This window comes from Eupeodes corollae, chromosome 3 (genome assembly GCF_945859685.1).
Source record: "Eupeodes corollae chromosome 3, idEupCoro1.1, whole genome shotgun sequence".
In the NCBI taxonomy this organism is placed as follows: Eukaryota; Metazoa; Arthropoda; class Insecta; order Diptera; family Syrphidae; genus Eupeodes; species Eupeodes corollae.
In genome coordinates this window covers 111,751,618-111,763,654 of record NC_079149.1, presented here as the reverse complement: position 1 = coordinate 111,763,654, position 12,037 = coordinate 111,751,618, and the positions used below count along the sequence as shown (strand labels likewise).

At 30.2% G+C, this 12,037-nt stretch overlaps 1 protein-coding gene across 10 annotated transcripts in view; it reads right to left on the bottom strand.

Annotated features, from left to right (window-relative positions):
* Positions 1–12,037, bottom strand: part of LOC129948770 (protein bunched, class 2/F/G isoform) — a 236,594-nt gene that overhangs the window by 106,868 nt on the left and 117,689 nt on the right. The window lies entirely within an intron of this gene.

Below are 12,037 nucleotides of genomic sequence, written 5' to 3'. Positions count from 1 at the left end.
AATGGACTAAAAATTGGATAATATTAACATAAGTCGTTGAATGTTTAGGTGCAGGAGTTCTCCTATCGAATTTTTTAGCATTCCTATTTTGCAAGCATTATACACTTTTTTAACTCGATGTACATGAAGCTAATATTGATTTTACAAGCAGCGCAAACGTTTTCAAGCGAACTGCTCATCCGCTCATAAAAGAAACCTGGACCACCAAAAGCTTTCCCAATAAGTGGAAGAAGGGAATTATTCTCTTATTATTAACAAAGTGCGAAAACTGGAGAGGAATTTGCGTTCTTGCCAAAATAGTAGCCATAGTCATACTGAAACGCATCAGAGAACACCTTGAGACCACACTCGATGCCCAAACAAGCAGGATTTCGCGCTGGATCCTCCTATATTTATCATATCAAAACTTTGAGGATCATTATTGAACCACTTCACTTGCTGTTCATCGACTTTAAGGAGGCTTTTGATAGCGTTAACAGGGAGTATATCTGGTTAGCGTTACGGAGAAGCGGCATCCCAGAAAAACTAATTGTTATTATTAAAGCAACATATGATGGATCAAAGTGTCACGTTCTACAAGATGGTAGGTTGTCAGATGATTTTTAAATCCGTAGCGGAGTCAGATAGGGCTGTATTCTGTCGATTACGTTTTGGATTACGTTTACCATGTTTGCTTACTCTCTCATAGGATCATGGATCTTCATAAAATGACAACAAGTATGGAGAGAGAAGCAGAAGTTGTGGGGCTGAAAATTAGTTCCAGCAAAAGAAAAATGATCAGCATCGGAACCCGACCATCCTCACAAATAAATATTTCCTCACAACCGGTGAAAAAAGTGGAGAGCGAAGTCGGGACAAAGCTACGACTGTTTCGCACAAATGTCGAATCTATGCTTCTTTATGGATGCAGTATTTGGAAGGTTACTTCAGCCATTACAAGAACAGAAAACCTTCGTGAAAAGATGTCTTCGTAACATCCTAAGGATCTTCTGGCCAAAGCGTATTTGAAATGAGGTCCGTCATAGAAGGATAGGTCAGAAACCTATAGACTCTATAATACGAAGGCGTTAGTGGCAATGTATTGGACATACGCTTCGAAAAGGTTACGACTGCATGTACTCTTATCCCGACTGAGCATATACAAATAAAAACTTTTCGTGTTACCAACAGCTAAAGCGCTAAATTAGAAGTGTATATAATATAGGCGAAGTTCTAGATTTATGTATACGAGTACATCTCGTAACCCCAAAAACCTGAGTTGTTTTGATTGTTTCATAAAGCCTTTAAAACTTTGAGGCTGTTGACTAATTTTCAAAGTCAAAGTTAGAAACAAACTTAACTTAATTAAGTAATAAAGTACGAACTACAGTCTTAAATATTTAGATACCTTATTTTTTAACCGAAAGAGCATAAAGTATGACTGAAGAAAAAGAAAGAGGGAGATAAAAGGGAACGCTGAGGTACACCATTATGTGCAAAATGTATTTGTGTTTACAGTCATATTTTTCTTGCATTATAATTTAAAAATGGTTACGGAAATTATTGAGAACTCTGTCTGATATAACACTCACGGGTGCCAACCGATCATCGGACTCCTTTAGTGTGAGTTAGTCTTGGGTTTGTTGATATGAGTTGGGAAATATTTCTGCTATATCTGAAATCTATTTTCATCTCCACAAGACCCTATGTAGCCTTATAATTTAATTGGTGGAACATAAAGAATAATATCGAATTTCATGACAGATTTGAATTTCCGTTACGTTGCCAAATGGTTCTCTTAAGAAATTAAAAACTTATCTTATAACCTTCACTTTAAACACCGGTTAAACATCAAATTTGAATCTCTAAAAAACCTAAAGTCTCAAAGAAAGAGACACTTTTTAGAGGATTTGGTGAAACATGACTCCATTTCTACACTAACTAGCACGTTACTTTCTACAAGTTAAACTTTAATACTTATATTTTCGAAGTTAGTAAATTAGTTTTTTTGTTTTTTTTTTTCAGAAAAATATAAAATCTTCTGAAAAGAAACAAAAGTTCTTTAATAAATTAACCAGAAGCTTTTTAATTATTAGCTGATTGAATAAACTAACGACCATGAGTATGAGAAAATCGTTTTTGATCTTGTTACCCATAATTTTTAAAATATTTGTTTTGCTTGTAAATATCGTTTTTCCTGAATGAGTACAAATTTCCAAATACTTTTAAAATGCTCAAAACATTAACTAAGTTTTTGTCCCAATAATTGTTGTTTGTTCATTCTACAACACTTCTAGAATATAAATTCTTTTAAAATACCTAATTCTCTTCTAGACTCTTAAATAACCTTCATTTAAAAGAAAAAACCTTCATTTAAAGTATTTGACAGTTTGAACTTAAACTATGGATTTTTACTTTTCATATATTTTGCATAAATAATGTTTTCGTTCCATTGAATCTCGACGTTAAGAAATTGATCACGTAGACATTTTGTACTTCCGTTCCGGAAGGTTATTTTGTTTGAACAACCTATCTCAGAACGTATGTTTGTAGATCAGTTTTAAAGAATGTATTACATTAACGAGATTCAATAAAATTACCTAACATTACAATAAATATTTTTATTATTCAGGTTTTTCCCTTTTTATTATTTTGACAACAAATCTTAACCTTGAGTTATAAATAGCATACAAAATAAGATACAATAAATAAAAACAACCACCCTTCTCAATTTTAAAATTTTGTAAATTCAATAACCTTGAACTCATTTATTTCTATCAAAACCAATATCGACACAAACAAAAATAAAAAAATATATTTTAATTTTTATTATTGTATCTTACTCTTCACTGAACATCCGAACAATGTGTCTTTTTAATCCAACTTGTTCTGTAATTGATGGATACTCCTCATCACCGCTTAATTCTTCAACATCACCATGATAAAGTGATTCTTGACTTTGTGAAAGTTGTGATGGTGTTGACCATAATTCGTTTGTATGTTTAGCTTGAACTTTTGTAAATGGACCCATTTTTGTCGACGATTCCAAACTTCACAAAACTAAATTATTTCCTTTCACACTAGAAAACTTTCATAAACTGATTTTGCCAATTGTATTTCTCTTAAAGGCCCTTTTAAGAAAAAGGTTATTCACAATATTTTTACTTTTTTTTGTTTTCTTCTTCTATTTACACAATCAACTTGAATTATTTACTTTTTTTTCAAGACTTCTTTTTTATATTTCAATTTTCTCTAAAATTGTAAACAAAAGAAACAATTATATCGAAACAACAACTTTATCAACAACACTGATTTAAAAAAGAGAGATACTCTCAGGGTTCCACTTATGTTTTCGCAATACTCAACAACTCAACAGCAAAGTAATCGAAACAAAAAACGAATATAAGAAAATTTATAAGAAAGAAACAAAACGATCGACAACGACGGAATTTGAAAAATAAAAATTTATAAAAACTGCCGGCGCGCGAGCAATTGCAATCTCAAATTCTCAATAAGACTAAACTTCTTAACGTCGTCGTTTAGAAAAACTGAAACACTGATTCTCAAAATCTGGTATATCTGAAAAACATGGAAATATACTCGTACTCTACTCCCATACAAAATTTGTATAGATATTTTACAAAACAAGATACGAAATAAAAATTTAATAAATTAGAAAAAAAGAAATATAGATATGTATACTACATAAATTTTCTATTTATTCCATTATATCAAGGCGCGTTATTGCTTAATATTTTGCGATTTTCCTTAGTGGAAGCACGATTTTAACTTAAAAATAACAAAACAAAAAAAGCACGTATACGCCAACGACATCAGGCGAAAATCAAAATATACAAAATTGAAGAAGAAGAAGAAGAAAAGGCACGAAAAAAAACACATCAATTTACAAGAGTAAATTTCTCAACACATCATCATCAGTTTAGAGCGCAGTGGTTATTTTTATCGGATAAAGTATATATACTATGTAGGTACATATGTACCTATGTTTATGTTTATATCTTTTTATATTCTCTTGAATGTATCTATCGATTTATTTACAACAATTTCCAGCACCACGGCTGCGGTTCACAACTTATAGATATAGATACACTGATACTGTTTTGGTGATAAGTATTTACTTTTTGTTGTTGCTGGAGTTGTTGTTGTTGGTTGTGTTTTTTTTTTTAATTTTACTCATGCATTTTCCATTAAATATTATAATTTTGTTAGATTTCTTGTTTTAATATTATTGTTTTTGGTTTTTGTTTCTTTCTTAAACTAAACTATGCGCACAAGGTTATAGTAGTTGGCTATACTAGGAGAGTGTTGTGTGAGATATATTTGTTTATTATCTTTTTATTTATTTAGTGAATTTTAAAATAAGTCGACACACAAATAAGTTGAACGAACGAATTTTGACGAGTGTTTATTTGTAACTGACGGTCGTATTCGTCGCAGTAGTGGTGTGCGCATTCAGAAGAAAAAGTAAGTGTCAAGCCTCAAAATGTTCAGATAGCTAGAGTTTTACGTTATTTACTTAAGCTTGTTGTAGGTAGGTAGGTAGGTCGGTAGGTAAGTAACTTACTACATAGCACATATGTGATCAGAATACTATCTAGGTGTGCTTTTTTATTTTAAAGTAAATAATTAAGATTTTCGACCATAAACTACTACTACACAGTCGCAATGCTATCGTAGATACTTTATAAGCAACAACAAGATACATGTACATAAGTAAACAAGATTTATTTATGCTATGTCACATTTCTCATCGTAATCGATTTTTTTGATAACTGGTTAACTTTCAGATAACTGGTAATGCAAATATAAGAAATTGATATCTTGAAAAGTGCTACCGTTAAGATTTAATACACGGGTTGATGGTGTAAGATATTCTTCTTTCGATTGAATTTGCGAGGAAAGTGTGACTAAAAATTTGTAAGATAACAAGTCAAATCTTACGACTTAATTTTATTTGTATTTGATAATAAAGTAAGCTGCATGTTAGATTAGGTGTATGTCTTGAATAGAATGTTGATTGCATACCATAATTAGTTTTATTTATCTTATTTTTTTGTTCTCGATAAATAGTTGTTGAACAAAGAGGATAATTAGACACCTGGGGGTTTTTAAAGCTATTTACGTTAGAATCTTGTGTCAATCAGCTGGAGAACAGATAAGTACACATAAAGCTGAGTAAGTGAGTGTATTTGCGAGGACTGAATGGCGGTCTTGTTTAGCGATATCGAAAATGAAACTTATAGAAACAAAGAAAGTAAACAGAAGGAGAAATACAATAAAAAGTAGGTTTAAGGTTTTTTGTAGAATTTACTGTAGAAACTCCATATTGATGAAGATATGAAGAACTTTAAAAATGTGATCGACAATCTTATTTTGAAGAGCATGTTTTTCCCTTCGAGGCTATCTAAATAATTTAAACAGATAATCAAAGTATCTCCTTATATAAGGTGCAAAGGGCCTTATTAATTAGTAATGAAGGCTAATATTTATAATTTTTAAATATCCATACAACTACAAACTATTGACATGTATTAAGTAGCACTCAAGGCTTACCGATGCCTTGGAGAAAATATATATACATTTCCCGATTTAAGATCTTTTGACATTTTGTCTTACTTTTTAAGTTGCAAGTGTCAAATAATGAATTATTAAAATTCTTTTTAAAATTGTTAAACATTGATGTACATATGAACAAATCAGAGTTATTGTAACAGTAAACTAATAATACTTGACAAACTTGTGAAATATTAATTAAAAGATAAACGAACTTATACAGCGGTGGCCATAATTATAAGAGTGGATAATATTTTTAACCTTAAACCTTTTTGATTGGAGCAAATTAAACATACGAATTTTCTTTGACTTGACTGTAAAACTTTTCAAGTAATCCAGCCATTAATGATGGTTACTTTCAATGAACCGATAGTTTTACTTACAAATGTCAGATTTGCAATGGTCAAAAATATAAGAGTGCTGTGTAGAATTGCATTATTTCTGGTCTTTTTCACTTCCGATCGCAATTTATTTATTAAATTTACCGTAAGATTTAAGTGTTTAAAGTGCATTTATTTTTTAAGTTATGGGACGCGGAATTCATTGCTCCGAGGAAGAAAGCTGTTTGATTCTCCAACTAAGAAATCAAGGCAAAACATACAGTTTCATTGCAGCTGCTCTTCAACGATCTCAACGTGTTGTTGCTATGGTGCTAAAGGAACGAAGTCTAACAACAAATTTCAACGAAAAAAAAGGACGCCCAAAAAAAACAAGTTTGCTGGACAAAATGATTGTTAGAGAGGTGCTTAGAAATGTCTTTACAACATGAAGCGGTATAAAAGCAAATCTATTATTGGATATAAGCTCTCGGACAATCCGCAGACGTTTGCAGGATAAAAATTTACGTTATCGAATTGCCAGGAAGGTTCCGTTACTTAGTTTTAAGAACATAAAGCAGCGTTTATGATTTGCAAAAGTACATCTTTCACAATCGACTTGCAGAAATTGGCGAAATGTTCTTTTTAGTGACGAGACCAAGATAGATTTATTTGGTTGCGATGGCATACTTTATGGGATAAGGAGAACTAATGAAGAGCTGAACCAAAGGAACACTATAAAAACAGTTAAGCACGGTGGCGACAACATCAAAACCTGGGGTTGTTTTTCTTACGCTGGATTAGGTCCCATCTATTGGATACAAAATAATATGACCAAAGAAACCTATTTGGACATATTGGAGAATATAATGCTTCCATATGCCGAAGAAAATATGCCTTTAGTGTGGACCTACCAGCAAGATAACGACCCCAAGCACACGGATAAGGTGGTGAGCAGGCGGTTTCAGCAAAATAATGTGCAGGTACTGCAATGACCTTCTCAATCTCTGGATCTAAATCCTATCAAAATTTTTTGGAAAGATTTCAAGAATAGGGTCTCGATAAAAAAACACTAATCAACCGGCATTAGGGAAATAGATACAGGAAGCATGGTATTCTACACCTGTGGAAACATGCCGAAAACTAATTGATTCCTGAAAAAAAGATGCGATCCGGTACTAAAAAAAGGAAATCCTACAAAATACTAAGACTTTAGAGGTGACCCATATACTAAAACTCATAAAGAATAGCATTCAAAGTGGTATTTTTAAAATTTTTAGGTGAATTGTGTTCCACACTCTTTTTTTTGGCCAGGATAAAAATCAACTTAAAAACTTAGTGAACGGGATTTGTAATTGAAGGTTATCTTCTTGTGAACAAAATTTATAATGAGGTAAAGGAAGTATTTTGGAAGATTAATTTTTAGCAAATTAATGGAAAAAATCGGTTTCACTCTCATTATTTTGACCACCACTGCATATGAAATACTAAATTTGTTTGTTCATTTTCAATACTCTGTTTGTTGGTTTGATAAACATCGGACTTTTTTATTTAATAATTTTTAAATAATAGTTAATCTAGATTTTTAAAAAAATGAGCAACAATTTGGATTGATTTTTTTAAAGAAAATTAGTATCCACAGATCATCAAAAATTCATAATAAATAACATACAAAATTTTCATTTTTGTCTCATTTCGTTTCAGATTCAAAAATGTTTCCTGAACTCCAAAATCCGTTAAAAGAAAAAAAATAAAGCTATGTCTAAAATAATGAATCTTCATTTTAGACATAGAATATACAAAACCAAAGTCTTCTTAAATTTTGAGCTTGTGTTTTTTTTTGTGTTGGAAAATCTTAGAAAGTTTCCATTTTTAAAGCCTAAGCTATCAGAGAACTTTATTTGTTAAAACAATACTTGCTGTTTCTTTTTGACAGTTGAGTTTAAATTCTGGAGTAGATTAAAAATTCAAATCGAGAAGCCGAATTCTCAGAATCATCCTTAAAGAATATTTTTTTGAGAAGCAAATAATTTCAGAAAAATATCAAACGAGAATTATAACATTGTAAAATATATTTCATACCGATGATGGCAGGTTAATAGCAAAATAACATGTTTCAAAGAAAAAAATTCCAAACACATTTAACTTAAAGTGAATTTAGGAAGTAAACATCTTAATTCAACACTGAATTATTGAATTAGACGTTTAATTAAAAGAATTGATTTTTTTTTTGAATTTGAAACGCAATTATTTATCATAACTTTTGACAAATCACTATTTAACTTTGATTTTAAATGGACTGACATAAAATTTATTTACATTTTATATGCAAAATTGAATCAACTTCGTAAACCCTTTTAGTTTCTGTTTCATTCGTAGTAACCTTGCAAATTGTAATATAAAGAACATATCAGTGTCATAAATTTACATTTCTGTTTCATTCGTAGTAACCTTGCAAATTGTAATATAAAGAACATATCAGTGTCATAAATTTACATTTCTAGTGCCTCTATACAGAAAGTCAATACAGGGATTGTTTGGGAACTTTAATTTTGGTCCAATATTGTCAAAATTAATTTTTGGTAGACTGATTTTAATCGATTATTTTTATTATTGGGCATAGTGCAAATCAGTAATAGAAAATAATACTAATTTGATGAATTTTCTTAATTTTTAAACTGAAAAACAAAATATATGAATTTGCCCTAAATTTAATTTAAACATTTTAAAATATTTTGGACTGTTAAAAAGCATATAAATAAAATAAAAATGACTAAAAACATTTCCTAAAAACAACGTTTTAAACGCTTAAGATACGATCAGTAGATTTAAACGTCTAAACTTGGATTTGCCTCACATAATCTTTTAATTACTTCTGACTGAATTTTTACCTGTTAACACAACACCATCAAAATAAGTATACTTTCCTTTTATTAACAACTTAAGACAACCCTAATTAGGAAAAGATTAACATTGAATATCTACCTGAGCCTCTCGTATTTGATCCTTTATACCTGTGTCCCCAGCATATTTACCTTCAATTTGTATAAGTACTGGCATATTGGAATTTAGCAATCAGTTACAAATTAACAACTGTTCGTTTTACATCACGGTCAAACATAATTTGAAGCACACTTTCACTTAAAACCTGTACTTTGGAAATCGTATTTTAACGACCTTTTGTCATTTACTTTAATTAAAGTAAATAACTATCGAAATGGCAGAACTTACACAACACGAACGACGAAAAAGGCGAGCTACATTTATTTCCCTTCAAAATCACGTTAGTAGTCTTGAGTTGAGAGTGAAGAAATTTTGTGAAGGAATCAATTTTGAAATTCACGTTGAACCTGTTAGACCATCGGTTTGTGAACGACAAAGATATATAATTAAATTAAATCCAGATGCAAACGATGATGAACAATTCGGATATGATGTTCGGGAATATTCGGATCATCCATTGAAAATGCGTATTTATAAAATTAAAAAACTTCAAAGTCAATACAAGTCACTGAAAGAAACTGCATTGGAAAAGTTTACTGAACTCGAAGAAGAGTACAAGCACGAGAATGTAAATATCATTCTTTTGGAATATAAAGCAAAGTCCAAATGTTCAGACGAGGATTCCTCTTCGAGTTCGGAGTCAGATCTTTCAGAATACGACAATGATTTCAATTCTCTAAAATATAAAACTGGGAATGAGGAAAGTAATCCCAAAACTGGTTCTGAGACTGAAACAGCAGGTGAAACTGAAAACCTCTTAACAAAAGAATATGATTCAGAATCCAGCAGTAACGAAAAGTCCAACGAAAACCCATGTCGGCCAATGAATCAAGTTCATCAAAATGTTCAAGAATTACAAAAGCGATCAGTTTCATTTTATGATACTTCAAGGCTGAATGAAGTTGAAGAAAAGGCAATCGAAGGTGAAAAAGATGAGTGGGAAACTGCACCTAAACACACAAAGGATCTGGTAAGAATTTTGTTGGGAGAAGAGCTTCTTGCAACAAACAAATTATCGAATAAATCTCAATCCGAGGAAGAACCAGTTTTTGGTAAATCTGATTTGGTAGAATTGAAGATAAAGGACATCATTGAAATTATTTGTTCAAAATTCAATATATCGGAATTAAGTGCAAGAAATATGATTGCAACGAAATTTGCTGATGCCGAAAACAAATTACGAAGGAAATCATCGGAGAAATAAAAATAAAAATATTTGTAAAACTTGATCATAAAGAAAATAAATATATTGAATTAAAATGAAATTAATTTTGTTTTATATTTAACTTTGTTACAAACTTTTGAATTGATAGGATTTATAAATGTTAATTTTTACAATTCTCCTAAATAACTTTATGACCGTTTAGAATAGGACGAAACAAGGCATATATAAAAAGTGATTGGAATACACAAGTGACAAAACTAAATCTTTGGGGTGTCTCACGGTTTAATTTTAGGACAACTTCTGTTTAGAATTTTCAGAAGCGATATCTGATAAAGTTTGAAAATATTAATTGAACCTTTTACGAGCTATCGATCATAAAGTAGTTGTTAAGAATGAAACAGGAGTTTCGAATAAGCATTTTTATTTGAAAGAAATTGCAAATTTTGAGCAATGGACTTCGAAATTTAAGTTTTACCTTCATTTTTTTAATTTTAAAAGAATGTTTGTTTATTTTTATTTTAAGAAATGTGTAAGTAAAAGTTGTTTTTCGAAAGTTAGAATTTTAAACAAAGGGTATTTAAGGTTTTTAAACGTTAGTGGCTGTTTAAACTAAATATTTCTTTTTTAACAATGGCAACTATTTGACGCTTGAAATCTTTACTGGAGTCAGTTTCATAATTTCGAGAAACGAGCTTAAAAGCTTGACAACGGTATGCATGGTTACTTTCGTAGTAAGGTGGACAAAGGCGTGGATGTGGCTGCTGTGTAAGAGTGTAATCCACGAACATCAATGTCTTGGCGAAGCTAGATCTCGTCGATTTGAAAATATTGTTAGAAACTTTAAGAAACAGGTTTTTTTTTAGTTATAAAAAATTACTTTGTTATTTTAAAAACTATACTTTAAAACCTTAAAATACGAACAACTTATTTTTGGAGAATTCATTTAAGAACATATTTTAAGATTTTGACATTTAAACCGGAAACACTTAGAAAAACACAATTATATTCAATATTGCTCTTAATTTGCAAGACCATTAATGTCATGTTAAAAATGCATAATGCAGTTATAACAAAGATAATTTATCAATAAAATGACAACTGCTTTAAATTTCATTATTATTTCTTCTCTATCTAATTTTAAAATTTATTTATAAACAAAAAATAATATTTATCTACCTTACATTTTTTTGTGAGCAAAATTTTGTGTTTATCTTACCTGAAAAAAAATGAAAAGAAAACCAAATTAAAAACAAACCAAGAAATTGTAGTTTTAAAATGCATTAGCAAATTTCAAAAATTAAAAATGTTGTGTCTAAATATTGCAGCAAGTTCTTTGTGAATATTTGACTTAAATATTGTGAGTCAGAATTTTGTATATGTTATTTACCTTTGATGCCAAAAATATTTATATACGATCAATTTATATTTGCCGTTAGAGAATAAGAATAAATTAATTTTCGATTCAATAAAGTTTTTGAGCACAAATCGAAGCCTTTTATATAAAATGCTGCCACTTAATCAATTTTATTTAATCTTGATTTTCTTGACAAAGTAACAATGGCAAGTAATTATTGGGTGCGTTTAGGTTTAAGATATTCCGTTTTGATGTTGTTTTATAAATGATTGACAAAACTGTATCTCATTAAGTTTAGAATTTATTTTAATTTAAAAGACAGGTAGACGTAGACACACTGACAGCAGAGAGATAATGTCTGGTTTCATTTGACGAGCCATCAATCAATCATCTCACTTTCACATCGAAGCAGTCAAAACAACGGCAATACAACAAAAAAATGAAAACTTAAGTTTAAGAAGAAAATATAAGAAGAAAAAACACTAATTTTATTTTAAGTATGTAATAAATTATTAATAGACAAACCGTTTCCCCATTTGAAATATTAAAAGATTGACCTACAAGATAATATTTTAATTCAAATGTCATCATCAACATCATCATCTTCGTCGTCAACTTCAATGAGTGATGTTCCGCTTATTAATT